Source organism: Anabrus simplex, chromosome 1 (assembly GCF_040414725.1).
Source record: "Anabrus simplex isolate iqAnaSimp1 chromosome 1, ASM4041472v1, whole genome shotgun sequence".
Taxonomy (NCBI): domain Eukaryota; kingdom Metazoa; phylum Arthropoda; class Insecta; order Orthoptera; family Tettigoniidae; genus Anabrus; species Anabrus simplex.
In genome coordinates this window covers 629615782-629634577 of record NC_090265.1, presented here as the reverse complement: position 1 = coordinate 629634577, position 18796 = coordinate 629615782, and the positions used below count along the sequence as shown (strand labels likewise).

The window sequence follows — 18796 nt, the reverse complement described above, 5'->3', positions numbered from 1 at the left end:
TGAGAACATATTACTGCATGTTGTACACTTGTGTAGTCTCATCTCCGAGTGTCTCCAATGGTGTCTTTCGAGATCAACATTTCGCGAAGACGTATTGAGTTATTACATTCTTGACACTTGTTCAACTTTTCCCCAGGGAATGTTGAGATTCTTTCTTGTGAAAGCGTACCCATGCACATTTCGTTCTTGCATGGCTTTACCTCAGAGTCTTTTAAGTTCTTGAGTTTCTCTCCAAGTGGAAATTCTTTATTACTAGACTCTTATGAAGGACTTATTCTCGTTCTGTTTTTCCTTTAAAATGCATAATTTAACTCTCCTCAAGAGTTTAAATTTCTGACCACGTAAAGCTTGCATTAGATTACATTGATCAACAATTGCGGATTAATTACAGTGAAGAACTGTTTATATGCTATAGGTTATAAAGGAATTAGACTTGACCAACAAAGTAGCATTTCATCCAAACTGCAGGGTGGAGTTCCACACTAATCGATAATCAATAACATTTCTTGAAATACTATTTCCTTATAATTTTCACATAAACATATTTTATTACCATATATCCTCGGTACTCAGCCGTGGGTTGGCATTATGTTCTCTATCATTCACTGTTAACGATGGAGTGCGTCTTGTGAATGGCCACTAATAGCCGAGACTTCCTTCGAGACAGACGCTTCTTATTGCAGTTGGCGAGTACATTTTAAGAGGACATATAAACATTGCTATATAATAAGCCATTGGAAGTAGTATGCATATTGCACTTAAATATTTATGAGATGCAAATACCAGTTTTAAAAAGGCAAAACAGAAGTCGCCGCAAGAAAGAAGACTGGCGAGAAACCCACAAATGAGTAACATATTCTAAATCGAATCTAATCTAAGTCAGTGTGGCCCCACCTCCTACCACAACTTGCGTCGCGGCGCTCCCTGGCTATTGGTTGATCACAAGTGGACACGCCCCGCCTCCCGCCACAGCATCCATTGGTCCAGCGGAGGGAGTTCCCCGCCCCTGCGTCGCGCTTATAAGTGGCAGGTGGCGTGGCGCACCCAGTCCGTCGGGGAAGCCGTATAGTGCGACAGTGTTGTTCGATATGTCAAGTGTGACTACAGACTTGCGAGGCACCCATCACCCCGACACCACAAGGTCTGGACGACAGGCCTAACCGAACACTTCAAGGTACGTATGACGTTTACTTTGGCCTACTACAATTTATTAGGTTAGGTTTTTACTGGTCAATTTACCTGTTTTATTTACTTCTTTATTTATTATATTAAGGTACGAAGTACACAATATTCAGTTATGATTATATAACAAACGGATCACTTGCTCTCGAGGTGGCGTGGTCAAAAGCCGGCGCGCACACTGTTTACATGTGAGAGGCCAGTGTCGTTAGATTAATTGAATCGTGTTAAATACCGAATAAACAAACTTAACAGTATTTAGGGCTTAATTGTTTTATTATTATGATTTTTTTTGCTATTTGATTTACGTCGCACCGACACAGATATGTCTTACGGCGACGATGGGATAGGAAAGGCCTAGGAATTGGAAGGAGGCAGCCGTGGCCTTAATTAAGGTACAGCCCCGGCATTTGCCTGGTGTGAAAATGGGAAACCACGGAAAACCATCTTCTTGGCTGCCGACAGTGGGGCTCGAACCCACTATCTCCCGAATACTGGATACTGGCCGCACTTAAGCGACTGTAGCTATCGAGCTCGGTATTATTATTATTATTATTATTATTATTATTATTATTATTATTATTATTATTATTATTATTATTATTATTATTGCTAGGTCTCGTGTTCGATTTCCGACTCGTCGGAGTGTTTTCATCTTGGTCTGAGGGCTAGAATGGTGTTCCCTAAGCATCGTGATGTTAAATGTCAAATAAGGATCATTCTCACATGAGAGACATTGAACCCCGTCATGGAAGCCAAACTAAACGTTTGAGGAAGTCATCATGCTGACCACGTGATACTCTAATACTTGTGGGCCATCAAGCAGTTGTCGTTTCAGTAGGCCAAGGCATTTAATAGGTTAAACGTACTATATAATTTATTGTTATTATTACGGAAATTGTAACAATGAGGAAAGAATTGATGAAATTGCGAAGATAAGCAACACATGTGAAAAGTAAACGTTAACTAGATTTATGTAACGAAAATATAACAATATTATTTAACGTCCCATTATATCAACAAAGTTCTGTCCAGATTATCAGCAAAGATTGTACTAGGGCCTATGACTCATCTGTTAGAACGTAAGTGTATTTACGTTGCTTTGGAAGAGCTGTGCGGAATGTCAATGAATATTCATTGCTACTAGAAGATAATAATATATATTTTGATCATCGTTGAAGAGTGAGACGCAAATTTAAACATAATTTAGTGGAAACATTTCAAGTTGTATGAAAATGAGCGTGGAAATACGCTTGCAGGGAAGTGTGCTTTAGGGAAACATTAATGATTCGTTGATAAAAAACACAAAGATCTGTGTATTGCAAACTTTTACTGTGGTCGCAGATAATTAAGTAGGGAAGAATATCCTTGGTAGGCCTACTATTTTGTCCTGGAACAGGTGGTTGTTGATTATAATTTAGGTATGAGCAACAAACTTAGGGACGTTTAGTAACCTATCATGTATCTTCTGTGCGTGATTAGAGTCCGATGCTCTGTGTCGTGACATCTTTACGAGCAAAAAAATATAAATTAGGGCTGGAGTTGAAAAAATCTGTCATGTAATTAGAAATAACATTTTCGGCAAGTAAGCGTAGAAAACCCGGTTTAGATAGCCAAGAATAACGGCCGAGAGGATCCATCGTGCTGACCACATGACACCTCGTAATCTGCAGACCTTCGGGCTGAACAGCGGTTGCTTGGTAGGCCATGGCCCTCCGGGGCTCTTGTGCCATGGGGTTTGGTTTGGTTTCAAGCATAGAAAAACCAGGAAGTACAACATAGCTCGAACAGCAGTCATGACCTGAAATCTAGTTAAGTCGTTTGTGTATTTTACAGTGTTGAACTCTAGAAGAACTTACTCTTATTTTTTTCAAGAACGTAAGCGGATAATTTCTTTTGTATTCATTAGAGTAGTAAATAAATCTACCTTAAATAAATAAATAAATACATAAATAAATACAGTGTAATCTCAATACAACGTTACCGGGCGGAACAGACAAAAATGTTGTTGTAGAGGGAGTTATCATTATATCGAGGATTTAGCCGTAATTCATTCTCATTTCGAAAGATGTACAGGTAAACATACTGCAGTTGAACTACACTAATTGCTTCACAATTCATAACATGTCATTCTGACAGAGACGATATTTGAGAGCACCAAGCACAAAGAATACACAAAAATTGAAACTAGAATAGTTTGCATCATGTTCAGTTGGCAACAATGTACTATACGTTATTATTTACTATGTAAACTTATTTTGTTCTGTTTGATCAAATATGTTTATATTAGCAAAGAACCAGAGTATATTGTTGTTACACTGCTCATCACTACTGTAAACATCAGAAATGACAGTCTTTTGTATTCTTTAGAGACAGGGAAACGCACACAAATCTTACTTCACTGAGAGTCACCAAATGACGCTTTGGAACACAACCAAAACTATAAAGAAAATTTGTGAGTGGTTCACAAGACGCAATAGCTCCTACCGTAAATAACGATGGTTCATTCTGATTTCTGCTCTTCAAATGACGGCGCCATGTTTTCCTCTTTCATGGTTTGTATTATCGTAGTACCGGGAGGAAAGCATGTCAGCGGGGTCTAAACAAGCAATCATAATAGAGAGATTTATCGTTATCAAGAGCATCGTTATATCGAGATGAATTTTATATTGAAATAATGGAATTAATCGTTGTACTGAGATTTCACTGTAAATAAATATTTCTGCTACGATAGTTTCTTGCTGTCATTCGACATTCGCTGACGCAAAGAAAGGAACGGGCTAAGATTGGGAAGGTAGTGTTCCTTGCGCTAAGTAAAGTACAGCCTGGTGTGAAAATGGGCAACCACGGAAAAAATCATCACCGCTGCCGACGGTGGGATTCGAGCGCACCATCTCCAGAATGCAAGCTCACAGCTTGGATTTATTCCTTCACAACTGAAACACATGACAGCAGTTGGCCTATAAAAAGGAATCATTTTCAACTGATAACGGTTGAAATGTTTTGCTCTATTTACGGATTTGTTACACTGATGCCATTAGTGCTATGTCCTTGTATGTGAAGGAATATAGAACAGTAACTTACAGGCCTACTATTGCAACATCTGTTGTATTAATATGCCTAGCTGTGATTAATCGTTCTTTTGACTGGTGAAGAGTGGTGGTGGTGGTGGTGATTATTGTTTTAAGAGGAAGTACAACTAGATAAACATCCTCTATATAACACTAATCAGAGAGAAAAGATGGAAGGGACCCGAAACTTCGAAAAAAGAAGGTATCGGCCAAAGGAAGACAAGGGCCACGAAGCCCGAAAAAATTAAAGACTCCCTAGGCTTCGAGTGCTCTAATACCGTCGGGATTGGAAAAGAACAAGTGTTTACCAAGTGAAGTCGGAGAGGAGCCTGGCAAAAGTAAGTGGAAGCAATGCCAGGACTCAACTAAGGGCCCTGTGGTCGCCGTCCCACGCTCCAGACTTTAGAGCCCCTGGAGCCCCTTTTAGTCGCCTCATACGACAGGCAGGGATTACCGCGGGTGTTATTCTACCGCCCCAACTCACAGGGTGTGATTGGTGAAGATGTCTTGGTACTTTACTGTAAGATTTTACAGTATGTAATAATAATAATAATAATAATAATAATAATAATAATAATAGTAATAATAATAATCTCATTTATAATTTGATGCCATTTAGGCTGCATGAGAGTCAATTTATGCCTTCCGTTTTACTCTACCAGACGACAGAGAAACGGATGGCTATTGGCTGGTCTGTGGCTGCGATGTAATTAATTTATCGGGTAAACACCAAATGGAGTCATCGAACGACATGGAGTACCAAATGGACTTTCTTCCGAATTTCAAAATTTCGATTTCCTCTGCCGAGTTTGAACCCGAAATGTTGGAATCCCACTCTCCCACTGACCCACTAATTGTGCTACAGCTATGGTGTCAGAATTCTTGTAAATAAATTTAACAGAAATCACTGCATTCTTCTCAACAGAAAATCCTCCCTTGTGAATGGAAACATCGCATGTAACAAAAAGCGGATTTTACAATAGAGAAAAAAGGGTTCTGATGTTCAGAACAGAAAGTAAAAATGTGCCGTTACAAATTATGAATTAGCGTGATTAGCTGCAACCCCCGGAGGCCCGGGTTCGATTCCCGGCTCTGCCACGAAATTTGAAAAGTGGTACGAGGGCTGGAACGGGGTCCACTCAGCCTCGGGAGGTCAACTGAGTAGAGGTGGGTTCGATTCCCACCTCAGCCATCCTGGAAGTGGTTTTCCGTGGTTTCCCACTTCTCCTCCAGGCGAATGCCGGGATGGTACCTAACTTAAGGCCACGGCCGCTTCCTTCCCTCTTCCTTGCCTATCCCTTCCAATCTTCCCATCCCTCCGCAAGGCCCCTGTTCAGCATAGCAGGTGAGGCCGCCTGGGCGAGGTATTGGTCATACTCCCCAGTTGTATCCCCCGACCAAGAGTCTGAAGCTCCAGGACACTGCCCTTGAGGCGGTAGAGGTGGGATCCCTCGCTAAGTCCGAGGGAAAAACCGAACCTGGAGAGTAAACAGATGATGATGATGAGTAATCATATGATTAGTAAAAATATAGTACATTATGCAACAAACCTATAAATACCATTATAGGCGAGTTGCATACGACTGTTCATGCTCGACGATAATTACAACTCTATTTTTTAAATATTCATAAATTTCTGTCGAGATGTCGCTTGTCAGTTGAATTTACTGAACAGAGCACAGAGCGCATGCGCTGGGTTATTGATTTTCCGCGAGTGGATCAGAGACCTTGACAATGTCATATGTTTATTTCAAATACAAATTGTTTATTGTACAGTTGGTGAAGTGGATTTGCGGGTATGTGGCGTGTGGTTGTGGAATATTGGAAGTAGAAGGTGCATTGATGTTAATATGTGTGTCCGACATGTTTGATTTTGGAAACAAGTGCGAAGCCACTGCGTTGAGCGCAGGTGCGATGCTATCCTTACCTAATTGATCAAACAGTTGTATCATAATGAAAATCTGAACTCTGATTGGTGGAGAATCTGTATCACAATTAAAATCTGAACTCTGATTGGTGGAGAACCTGTATCATAATGAAACTTGAACCATAATTAGCCAAATTAAGGTTCAATTTTCTGGCATATAATATTAATATTTTGGCATCGTCCAGCATAAAAGTCTTAAAATTTCCATTTAGCATTTAGGACATATCTGTAAACTAGTGCCCGCCTCCGTAGCGTAACGGTTAGTGTTATTAGCTGCCGTCCTCGTGGGTCGGAGTTCGATTCCCGGTACTGCCAGGAATTTAAAATTGGTAGGAGGGCTGGTGTGTGGTTGAAATGGTACATGCAGCTCACCTCCAATGGGGGTGTTCCTGAAAAGAGCTGCACCACCTCGGGATGAGGACACGAGTTTACTTACTCGTAACCTAGTGTCATACTATACGAGATGGCAGTGTTTATTTATTTTAAGCAGTTATATTGGGTATTGTGTTACACGAGCTTTACAGAACAATCCGAAAGCTCCGTATAGCTACAACAAAATAATAAAACAATATTTCGGGAAAAAAAACTGCTGATATGAGGTCTCCATTCTTAAACGAGGGTATAGTGAAGAAACTAAGGTGTAAGGCTTCAAGAGATAATAATTTTGAATTCCTCATTGTTAATTATTTCATGTAAGGGGATTGGGGTATCAGTCAGCAGCTTCATGGACTTAGTGTCCGATAACCTGCTGAAGTGGAAAACCGCAGTAACATAGCCTCGAGGGGGGGATCCTCTTCTCATTTATTTCTTCAAGGATGGTATCCGTAGCGTAAGGGTTAGCGCTATTGGCTCTCCTCCATCGGGCGTGAGTCTGAAAAGAGCTGTACCACCACAAGGAATACTAGGACAATAGCTTACTTCTATGATTTTTACGACAATGGTACACGCGGCATAATTCCACAAGCTGGGAATTAAATCCATGACAGACTCGGAAATCGAATCCTGTTCTAGGGGCGTGAGAGTGGCTGCGTCACGGATTCTCACCAAGACGACCCGACCAAAGCAGGTGGATTTTTTAAAATGTGGTTCGGATTCCACGTAAAGCTGAAGGACCTGTGACGGTATCAACAGTCTCATAAAACTAGAAGTTTCCTGAACGATTTGACACTGTGTTCTTCGGCATTTATTTATTCGTAACGGAATGTGCCTAGAAATGACTGAGGGATAATTATGCCATCAGCGGACAGAGAGAGAGAGAGAGAGAGAGAGGGAGAGAGAGAGAGAGAGTGGGAGGGAGGGAGAGGGTGGTGGTGGTGGTGGTGATTATTGCATTGAGAGGAAGTACACTGGGCAACTATAAGAGAGGAAAAAAGTGAAAGGGGGTTCGACACTTCGAAAAATGAAGGTATCGGTCAAAGAAAAACAAGGGCCACGAAGGGCGTGAAAATCAAAGGCTCCCTAGGCCTCGGGAACCTAATACCGTTTGGGTCGACAAAGAACGAGTGTTAACGAAGGGAAGTCGGATGGGATAGATAAAAGTGAGGAGCCTGGCACAAGTAAGTGGAAGCAATGCCATGACTCAGCTAAATGCCCCGTGGTCGTCAAACCACGCTCCGAAGTTGAAAGTCCCCGGGATCCCTTTTAGTTGCCAGTTACGACAGGCAGGGGATACCGTAGATGTTAATCTACTGCCCTTGCCCACAGCATGTGTGTGTGAGAGAGAGAGGGAGAGAGAGAGAGAGAGACAGAGAGATAGTGTCCTTATCTCATAAAGTGAAAATTATTATGTACCTAACTACTTCCCCAATTAAAATAGGATGTAGCGGGCGAGTTGGCCGTGCGATTAGGAGCGCACAGCTGAGAGCTTGCATCCGGGAGATAGTGGGTCGAATCCCGCTGTCGGAAGCCCTGAAGATGGTCTCCCATGGTTTCCCATTTCCGCACCATGCTGTACCTTAATTAAGACCACGGCCGCATGCATCCAACTCCTAGCCCTTTCCTATCCCATCGTCGCCATAAGACCTATCTGTGTCGGTGCGACGTAAAGCCATTAGCAAAACAATAGAGATGTACGAAGCGAGATGGCTGCGTAGTATGGACAGTGTAGCTGTAGTGGTGTGTTCGCGTGGCTTCCAATTTTCACAGCAAGGAAATGCCGCGACTGTGCCTCAATTAAGGCCACTTTGATTTCCTTCACAGTCCCAGCCCTGTCCCATCGTCGCCATTGGATCTGTCGAGAGTCAGTGCGAAGTAAAAGCAATATAAATTCTATATATTAATTCAGCTTTTGAATTTTGCATAGTGTTATAACTCTATTCAGATCATCTAGGAATACAGATCTCAGATTCGCTGGCGCGAGGCACTCAGTGAATATCGTCCGCAGCCGTGCTGTATGTATGTAGGTTATCTGTGACTCATATTGCGCAGCACAATGAGATGTAAGCGTCACCGGGACAATATTCGCAACAGAGGCGGGCAGTCAGTGGCAACAGGTGGAATTTGAGGTGTCTAGAAGTATTATTCAATTTAATTTGCAATTCATTAACTCAGACTCAATGGAATGTTCATTTTAGAGGCCATAGATATCGAAGTCCATTGCCTTAGTGGCTTTGGAAATTGTCATGTAACCTGTTTCTGTAAAAGTAGCCGTAATAAATAATACTAATAAAAATAGTCCTCTTTCTCGTCCGTTGATAGCTAGATAGGGATAGAGTGTGTACTTTTGCTAACATATGCCATTATTTTCATATGTTGACTGTAACACAAGAAGAGAATTTAAGAATTCGCAGACATGATAAATCCCTCATTTAACAAAATAATAATGTAAATTGAAAAAATGAACTCCTACTGTAAATAGAAGAGATTCCTTACTCTTCTTTGTATTTAGATAACAAATTTTAAATTTCATCACATGTAGGCAAAAGAAAAATCCCCCTTTTGCTAGTGGTTTAAAGTCGCACTACTTTAGAAGGTTTTAGGAGACCATGGGGAAGGAAAGGGCTTCAACATTGGGAAGCAACCGGCCGTGGCCTTGATTAAGGTACAGCCTCAGCATTTGTCTGGTGTGAAAATGGGAATCCACGGAAAACAATCTTCAGGGCTAATATATGTAAAAACGATTTAGGAGGAACGTAACGTCAGGAAGCAACTCCCGCCTAAAGCGTTTTCCCGCTTAAGACTTTCTGTTTACTAGGTTCTTTGGAAAGTATATCTGTATATCCTCCGCGTCATCGCAACTTGAATCGAGTGATTTAAAAGTCGAAGAAATAGTTAAAAATAATCGATACATTTGTTCATAACAAGGAACACTGAATAGATCTGAAATCAAACTTAGTTGTTTACGGACTAATATAATTGTTACAGTGTGGTGTAATCGATTGCACCATTAGAAGCAATTCTTTATTCTACGCAGTACAGTGTGTTCGTATTTATGGAGCTGAACATTGAGGTGGCACGATTTTGTCACAAACATATTCTCTGAAATTTTAGTCTCGAATTCGTATGTCGTAAGTGTAGGCACGATATTTTTATTATGTTTTACCTTACTTTACGTCGTGCTGACACAGACAGATCTTATGATGACGATGGGATTGGACAAGGCTAGGAGAGGGAAGGACACAATCGGGGCCTTAATTAAGGTACAGCCCAAGCATTTGCCTGGTGTGACAACGGGAAACCACGGAAAACCATCTTCAAGGCTGCCGACGGTATGGTTCAAACCCACTATCTCCCGAATGCAAGCTGACAGCTGAGTGAGCCAAACCGCATAGCCACTTAGTCGATTTCTTTAGCATAGATATTCATGATAGACTCATGCCTTTCACCGTTCTGTTCGCTTTTATTTAACCTATAAAACACTATTATCTCTTATCTCTTCATGTTTATCTCCCTTTACCCGAAAATCACTAACTTCTGACACCCGGACGCATCGTCTTTGCATACTCGGCCAGTTCTTCCGAATGCGACCCATGTCGCGGAGCCAACTGCCGCGGTATAGTATTGTATACTTATCTACGTACGCATCCTTCGAGAAATGTGTGAAGTCTACTCCCACCATCTCACACTTCATTGTATACGGTTCCATGACTGATTTGTCAGCATCTTGGCCTAGGCTCGATTTCTTGCTGGGTCGTGGGATTTTAATACTGTACGGTTATATCCTTTCGCTCGAGAATTGCGTGTTGTGTGATGTCACCAACATTACTGCAACTTACACGCCACACACAACATTAACCTCAATTAAACTAATTTAAAGTTAAGAACTTCATACTGGGTCCGTATTGAACTGAAAATAACGCACTTGTCTTCTGTGCTGAAAATTCGGAACCAAATCCTGGAAAGGTAGGTCGACATTTTAGTCATTTCTTGCGAGAGAAACGGGCTAGTATATTAAAATTGTAAAGAAATGTCTATCAACATGTTAGTAAAATATAGTGAGAGAGATCTTAAATTCTTAAATGCTAAGCGACCACAACAGAATTCAGTCTCACAAGTTTGAGTACATGACACCAACATCTAACCAACAATGCCATGCTTGGATACAACTCTGTCTCTGTAACATAAATGTGACCCTTCCTAAAAGAAAGCGAGCATGAGCACGCATATTGTTGAGCATGAGCTTACATGATTCTTACCGTTGCCTATTCGACTGTAACAGTTATAGATAGGCTTTCCTTTAACAATGCCAACGGCCGTAGCCGTGTTGAAACACCGGATCCCGTGAGATCTCCGAAGTTAAGCAACATTGGGCGTGGTCAGGAGTAGGATGGGTTGCCACGCGCTGTTGGTGGGGGGGGGGGGTAAGGAAATGGAGGAGAGGAAAGGAACTGGCCACCCTACCGCACGTAAACTCCGGCTCAGGAACACCTCGCGGAGGTTCGGACCTGCCTTCGGGCAGAACAACCCTTACCTTACCCTTTAACAATAAAACTGATAGTAATTCTATAAAATCTCTAAAAGACAACTTCCTGTACACCTTTAATTCAGTATTGCCTCTCTATAAGTGGGGGAAGCACCTTACTCCCACATTCCCCCATGCCGGGACGAGTGGCTCAGAGGGAAGACTGCTGACTTTCTGAGTCCAAGTTGCGGTTCAAACACGTTTCAGTCTAGTGCGGAAATACGCCAACCTCGCATCAGTACTTTTCCTGGCACATAAAAGAACTCCTGCGAGACATAATTCCTGCTTCTCAGCGTCTCAAGAATCGTAATATGGGTAGTGAGCCTTAAAATGGATAATATTATTATTAGTAATAGTCTCCCATAGTAGTGTTATGCTTGTATGGGAAAATGAGAGAAAGTAATATTGTACCCCTGGGGAAAGTATTCTGGATGTCTGTGCTGGAATAGTGTCACATTTACCGTTTATAGCGACATCGCTTTTAACGATGTACTTACTGGATATAACGGCAAAATCTGACTGTCCCGTCTGAATCCTGTATAAATACTGCATTTAAAAATCGCTTTTTACGACGCCGCTTATTACAACATATCCTATAAAACGACGCATTTTGATAACTTTTTGGATAAATATATCGGCTATAACGTCCCATGTTGATTTTTGGTTGTTACGCATTTCGGGATTGCTGAAAACAGTGTAACACTTGTTATTGTAGATTTCAAATAAGTCTGTCTAATAAATAGTCAAGGCAAACATCGCTGTGAAGATGACACGAAAGAATACTGAAAATAATGAAGAATGCTGAAAAAGGTCACACAATATGGCGATTAAGAAATGGGGATACAAACGCCAGCATCGCGAAGGGTTTGGATGTTTCACACTGAAAGATTTCTATGATTTGGAAGGTTAGAAAAAAATACAGTCTCTTTTCGAAGAAAAGTCTTGAAAAATCAAGCGTGCCGGATCATCTGAGCACAAAGATATTGAAGAATGATTATTTAGATGATTTTAGCAGCAAAGAACACACAATGAGCCGATCAAGGGACCTACTCTTCAAACGAAAGCCAATGAAATTCATGGCTGTCTTACTCCACAAATAAGGTACTGTTCTGCAAATACAGTACTCATTTCAGTTACGTTTCTGAAGTTTTAACTCTTTTAAAAATTCATGTAAGTGTACAGTCTAAAACTTACAGATACGATATTTTTAGTTAAAAAAAACAGGTTGGCGCGAATATCGGCTATAACGACTTTGAATGGCGGTTCCTTCAGGGTTGTTATAACCAATTTCGACTGTATTTTTCTAGGTTACTTATTCTGTCCGTGTACTTATTCTACGACTTCACAAGTGCCGATATAAAAAATTAATATCTCCCGAGATGCAAGAAAATCTAGCAGAAATGAAGAATGGTAACTACTATCCCAAAAATAGAACTCCGGGCAGATATAAGTTAGCTTAACGAAGTTGGCAAGTACATGGTTGACCCACAGTTTTATTATGTCCGCATGCTGTTCAAGGTTTAGTTTTGCTTTTAAATACAATTCTGGATTTTTCTCACTAAAACTGTCACTGTTCCACAGCAAAATATTCAACTCTGGGTTCATAATCCTCTCATCTTTCTGACTGTAACTTACGTATCTCTGTAGAAACAGCTAAAATGTTTCGGGTGAACCTGAGGTTAGTCGATCTTTATTTTATTTACTAACAAATGTACCCGTATTTCGCTACGGTATTCTACTATACATTGTATACGAATTTCTCCGTAAATTATTATAAAGGCAGTCTCATGATTCTTTCTTTCCTATGGGTATGCGAAACGGTAACATATACGTGTAAAAGGTAGAAAATTAACTTGCAATCGAGAAACATAGCTCTATTTAAAGTATAAGGGACGACAAAGAGTCACGGGACCAAAGTTGTAGATCTCTTCAAATTGAACGTCGATTGTGCTTTCTGTTGTGTTATACGACTTACCGTTTAGCCACCAACTATCCCGAAACGAAGGTCTGCACCGTCATTAAAATTTCATCCATATTTCGATATTTCCCATGGCCAAAAGTTGTACATTTGCATAGCTTGGAATTTTTGCTCAAAGAAAATAGTGTCCAGGTTTCGATTTAACACTCGCATACATACGGAGTAATTAAGAAAGTAATACAGTTAAGGATTTTGTAATTAATATAAAATAGGATTACACCTGAGGACATCCGAAGAGGACAAATATGTTAATATCAAGTGGATGTATTGGAAAATCAAATGTCCCTCAATAAATTAAGATGGTATGAGCTACGGATATAAGAAAGCGGTAACAGAGGAGAAATTTAGGCACCGGGATTCTTAGGTAAACAGATAAGATGACTAATGGTGTTATTACTTAAGCTATTCGAGGACGGTTATAACCTCCAACGATATTCCACCAATATCCCTCAGAATGTCCGATTGACGTCTCTCTTGCTTTCTACCCAAGGATCAGCCACGAGTTTACAGGAATGATGACGAAAATGGTATATGTTACTTCCCTGCTGGCAAACAGTCAAGGACGTTGCCATGGTAACCTGTAGGTTCCTTGTCAGCCTGTCGGTCACGCAATGCAGAGTATGATACCCGCAGAAAATAGCCATTTTCTCCGTCATTTGATGAGTAAGCTAAATTATGAACATAGCAACAGTTGTTTATAATGAAGAGACGTTTCACATACAGTCCACGGATTTTACAGAAACCAATAGCATAAGAGAAAATTGAGGAGGACTGTTCTGGTTTTCCTAGAAACGCCCCATCTGTTCTAAGTTTTTTAAATCATATGCATATAAAAACTTCTCCCGGGATGAGTATACTCTAAATATGACGTTTGGTCGAGATCTATCCAGCCATTTCGCCGCGATGGTGGAACAAACAGACAAAGAGACGCGAAAAATAAAAACTACCGATTCGGTTTTGAGTTGACCTAAAACGGATAAATATCTAAGCAATAAACGAAATTACAGACAGCGGACCCCCTACAACTTTATTTATATAGTTTTCTTGCACTGATGTGTTAAGATACCACGTTCTTGAATGAATCATTACTGCGTTGTCGTCTGCTAAGCCTATACTGATTGTGTACCAGAGTTTTTGTAACGGAAGGTATACAGACAGCTTTCCAAAACTAAATTTATATCATTATTGAAAGGCACAGAACCTTGAGAGGTCGGCGCAAGGTTGAAATCTAAGTAGTTAGTGGGTAAGAATTTGCTCCACATAAAATAATATACCATTGCATCACTGCTACTTCTGTCCGATTCCGTGGCTAAATGGTTAGCGAGCTGGCCTTTAGTTATAGGGGCCCCGGGTTCGATTCACGACATGGTTGAGAATTTTAACCATAATTGGTTCATTTCGCTTACACGGGGCTGGGTGGATGTGTCGTCTTCATCATCATTTCATCCTCATCACGACGCGCAGATCGCCTACGGGAGTCAAATCAAAAGACTTGCACCTGGTGAGCCGAACATGTCCTCGGACACTCCCGGCACTAAAAGCCATACGCTATTTCATTTTTACTGCTACTTTTTGTGAACCCAAGCTCTAATTCGGTACCAGCCAGTTCGTTTATGAATGTACGTTTGGATGCCTACCATAGGTTTCTTTGAAATTCACTGCTATTTTAATTCTGCAAATAAATAAATAAATAAATAAATAAATAAATAAATAAATAAATAAAAACAAGGAAATAGGTAAACAAATAAAAACAAAACAAACAAGAATATAAATAGCGTCAAGAATCAATCAATCAATCAATCAATCAATCAATCAATCAATCAATCAATCAATCAATCAATCAATCAATCAATCAATCAATTTTGTCGTGTTATGGATAAGAAAGAAATAGATCAACATTTTTTTCTGTGTAAAAATGACTGGTAATTTCAATTGCTGAGATGTCTATACTAGTTAACGTATTTCTGATTTTCAGCGAATAGAATTTGGAAGGAAGCTGCTGTAGTATATACATAGGTATGTTACAAATCATCCAGGCTTTGCATGGAGTGGAATGAAATGAAATGGCGTATGGCTTTTAGTGCTGGTAGATCCCAGGACGTGTTTGGCACGCCAGGTGCAGGTCTTTTGATTTGACGCTCGTAGGCGACCTGCGCGTCATGATGAGGATGAAATGATGATGAAGACAACACATACACCCAGTCCCCGTGCCAGGAAAATTAACCAATGATGGCTAAAATTCCCCACCCTGTCGGGAATCGAACCCGGGACTCCTGTGATCAAAGGCTAGCACGCTAACCATTTAGGCATGGAGCCGGACATTGCCTGGAATTAAAGTGGGAAACTACTAAAAAAAAAACACTTCTCTCCGAGTGTACGAATTTAACCCTTTCCTCTAGTCAGTTGTGTTTCCCGATGCTTAGTGTACCCTGTCCCCTCAAGTAAGTCGCAAGTTTGTACTTGAGCCGGAAATCGAATCCAGGTCAACCGATCGGGAAGTTTCTATGCTCTTACATCAAGGTGGTAGATTGCTCTTCTTTTCTGACCTTACAAGTATAATCAGAATTTTATAGTTTTGTTGGTTTTTGTTATGCCATTAGTTTACTTAATTATCTATATAAATAAAATTGTAGGGGGTTCGCTGTCTGTAATTTCTTTTGTTTTGCCAATTTTTCAGATATTTATTCGTTTTAGGTCAACTCAAGACCGAAATGGTGGTTTTTACGTTTCGTGTCTGTTTGTTTGTCTGTTTGTCGGTCTGTTTGTCTGTATGTTTGCCTGTTCCACCATTACGTCGAGACGGCTGGATAGATCTCAACCAAACTTCATATTTAGAGTATACTCATCCCGGGGAAGGTTTCGATATGCATATCGTCTTAAAATCTTTGAATACACGGGGGATTATAGGAAAACAAGAATGGTTTTTCCACCATCACGTCGAAACGGCTGGATAGATCTCAACCAAATTTCATATTTAGAGTATACTCCTCCCGGGGAAGGTTTCAATATGCATATCATTTTAAAATCTTTGAATACACGGGGGGTTTATAGGAAAACCACAATGGTTTTTCCACCATCACGTCGAAACGGCTGGATAGATCACATCCAAACTTCATATTTAGAGTACACTCATCCCGAGGAAGGTTTCGATATGCATATCATTTTAAAATATTTGAATAGACGGGGGGTTTATAGGAAAACCTGAATGGTTTATCCACCATCACTTCGAAACGGCTGGATAGATCTCAACCAAACTTCATATTTAGAGTATACTCATCCCGGGGAAGGTTCCGATATGCATATTATTTTAAAATTTAAAATCCTCCATTTTCTCTTATACTATTGATTTTCTGTAAACTTAGTTTACCGTACGTGAAACGTCTCTTCATTATAAACAACTTTCGTTATGTTCATAATTTACCTTACTCTTCACATGACGGAGAAATTTACAATTTTCCGCTGGTATCATGCTCTGCATTGAGTGACCGACAGACCGATAACGAACCTACAGGTTACCATGGCAACGTCTCTGACTGCATGCCAGCAGGGAAGTAACGTATTGCGATTTTCCTCATCATGCTTTTAAATTCGTGGTTGTTCCTTGGGTAGAAGGCAAGAGAGGCGTCAATCGGCCTATCTGCGGGATATTGGCGGAATATCGTTGGAGGTTATAACCGCCCTCGAATAGATTAAGTAATAGTCATCTTCCTATTATTTGTTTACCTAAGAATCACTGGACCTAAATTTCTCCTCTGTTACTGCTTTATTATATCCATAACTCACACTAGCATAATTTATTGAGGGGCATTTGATTTTCCAATACATTCACTTGGCATTTACATATTTGTCGTTATCCGGCTGTCCTCAGTTATAATCCATTTTCTATTAGTTTCAACTTTCTTAACTGTATTATTTTCTTCCTTAATTACGCCGTATGTACGCGAGTGCTACAAACTGCTGGATGTATTTCCACCAAGACTCATATTTAGAATACACCTGTCCTTGATAGGTTTTAGGGCAAATATTGTTTCTAAATCCCTGAACTGACTGGGGGTTTATACGAAACCGAAACAGTGATTTTGCACTTCCACAAAATATACACAACCAAACTTAAAGGAAATCTACCTACCTTGGTAGAAATGAATTTCTAAACCTTTTTTCTCATGTGCATCATTTCGATACGAGGATTAATAAGGGAGATATCATTAACGGACCGTTTTTCTGTACAAGTCCCATCGGACTTAACTCACGAGCGGGTGCGTGTAAAGCGTATTCCTTACAACTTGAAAACTACTGAAGACATTCAAACCAAAATTTATATTTAGCATCCACCTGTCCAAAGGTAGGTTTTAAACATAAATAACATTTCATGCCCGGAATGGACTGGCGGTTTATAGGGAACCGAAATGGTGATTTTACTCTTCCACAATATATACAGAACAAGACCAACCTGACTGGAAATCGAACAAACGTGATGGAATTCCACCTCTAAATCTTTTTTTTTCATGTGCATTTTTTCGTCAGGAGGATTAATAAGGGAGATATGATGAATGGTCAGTTTTGCAGGTTAAGTCCAGCGGACATAGCCCAAAAGGTGTTTTACATGGAGCAGATTCCTTATCTTTATAAATCAAATCGTAACGACTGTGTGCCTCTACACTGACTATTTTGGCGAAATTTTCGTACTGCTTTCCGTTTAAGGGGTAATAATGACCATCTCCATAATTTTTGGTTTAGTTTCCTGAAAGTCCTAATTTTTACCCGCCTCGCCCAAAATCCAGATTGCGGCATAATCTGCCAGAAGAAAAAGAAGATAATTGAAATTTGACAAAATTATACGTTTTAGCCTGTAACGAACGGAAAACATCCTAGATCATTAAAATTTTCACTTTTTATCCCCGAAGAATATCGAAATATGCAGGCAATTTTAATGATGGTGCACACCTTCGGAAATTCCTATCACATAACGGATTGCACAATCTCAGTTCAATTTGGAATGATCTACAACCTTGGTCTTATGACTTTTTGCCGTATCTGTATCCCTTTTACGTTTGATTTTTCTCTGTTAATCGATGTTAAGTCAATTTGGAATTTTCACAAGCATAATTCATACTTTCGATTACTTGTATGAAATAGAGAATCATTAAACTCTTCACGAAAATTGGCCCACCCAGTAGCCATAGGTGAGCCAAATGCTGTGTATGCAGCTGTCACATAATTATCCGAAAAGTAATGTAATGTGAGATAATCTTACAAAACCTTTACTCTGTTCCACGTTTCTAACTCAATCTGACCCAAGAATAGATGACATATCATAGGACCAGCCATTTAGGCCACTAAATCCGGCGTGTCTTATGGTATAATCCTTTGTCGATATGACGTACGTTTAGTAGCAGTTAATCTGTAAATGAAGGTCTTCAATATTGTAAACACGCATATACTTTCGTATGCCGATCTATATATATTCACTGATGTCGATTTGTAGCGATCGAGAAAGTGTGGGTCTGCTATTGTAATCAGTACTCCCCACACCGACTTTGACTGGCAGTATGAAAGGGTTCCTTCTCCAACTCCTGTGTAACTGTCATTAGTAAGGAAGGCCTTGCAGAAGGCAAGTGAGCATGAAGTTTTGTATAAAACTCCCCTACCCGATTGTGTTTGGCAGTAGGCAAGGGTGCCCGCCATTATAAAGAAATGTCCTCATCTAAAATGTGACTGGCATTAGGCGTAGAGGCCTGCTA

At 40.3% G+C, this 18796-nt stretch overlaps 1 protein-coding gene across 1 annotated transcript in view; it reads left to right on the top strand.

Moving 5' to 3' along the window:
• The first annotated feature begins 1070 nt into the window (after positions 1-1070).
• Positions 1071-18796, top strand: part of LOC136882945 (uncharacterized) — a 36660-nt gene continuing 18934 nt past the window's right edge. The window contains exon 1 of the mRNA XM_067155164.2: positions 1071-1174. The gene's annotated coding sequence lies outside the window, so the exon portion shown is untranslated. The remainder of the gene's footprint in view (positions 1175-18796) is intronic.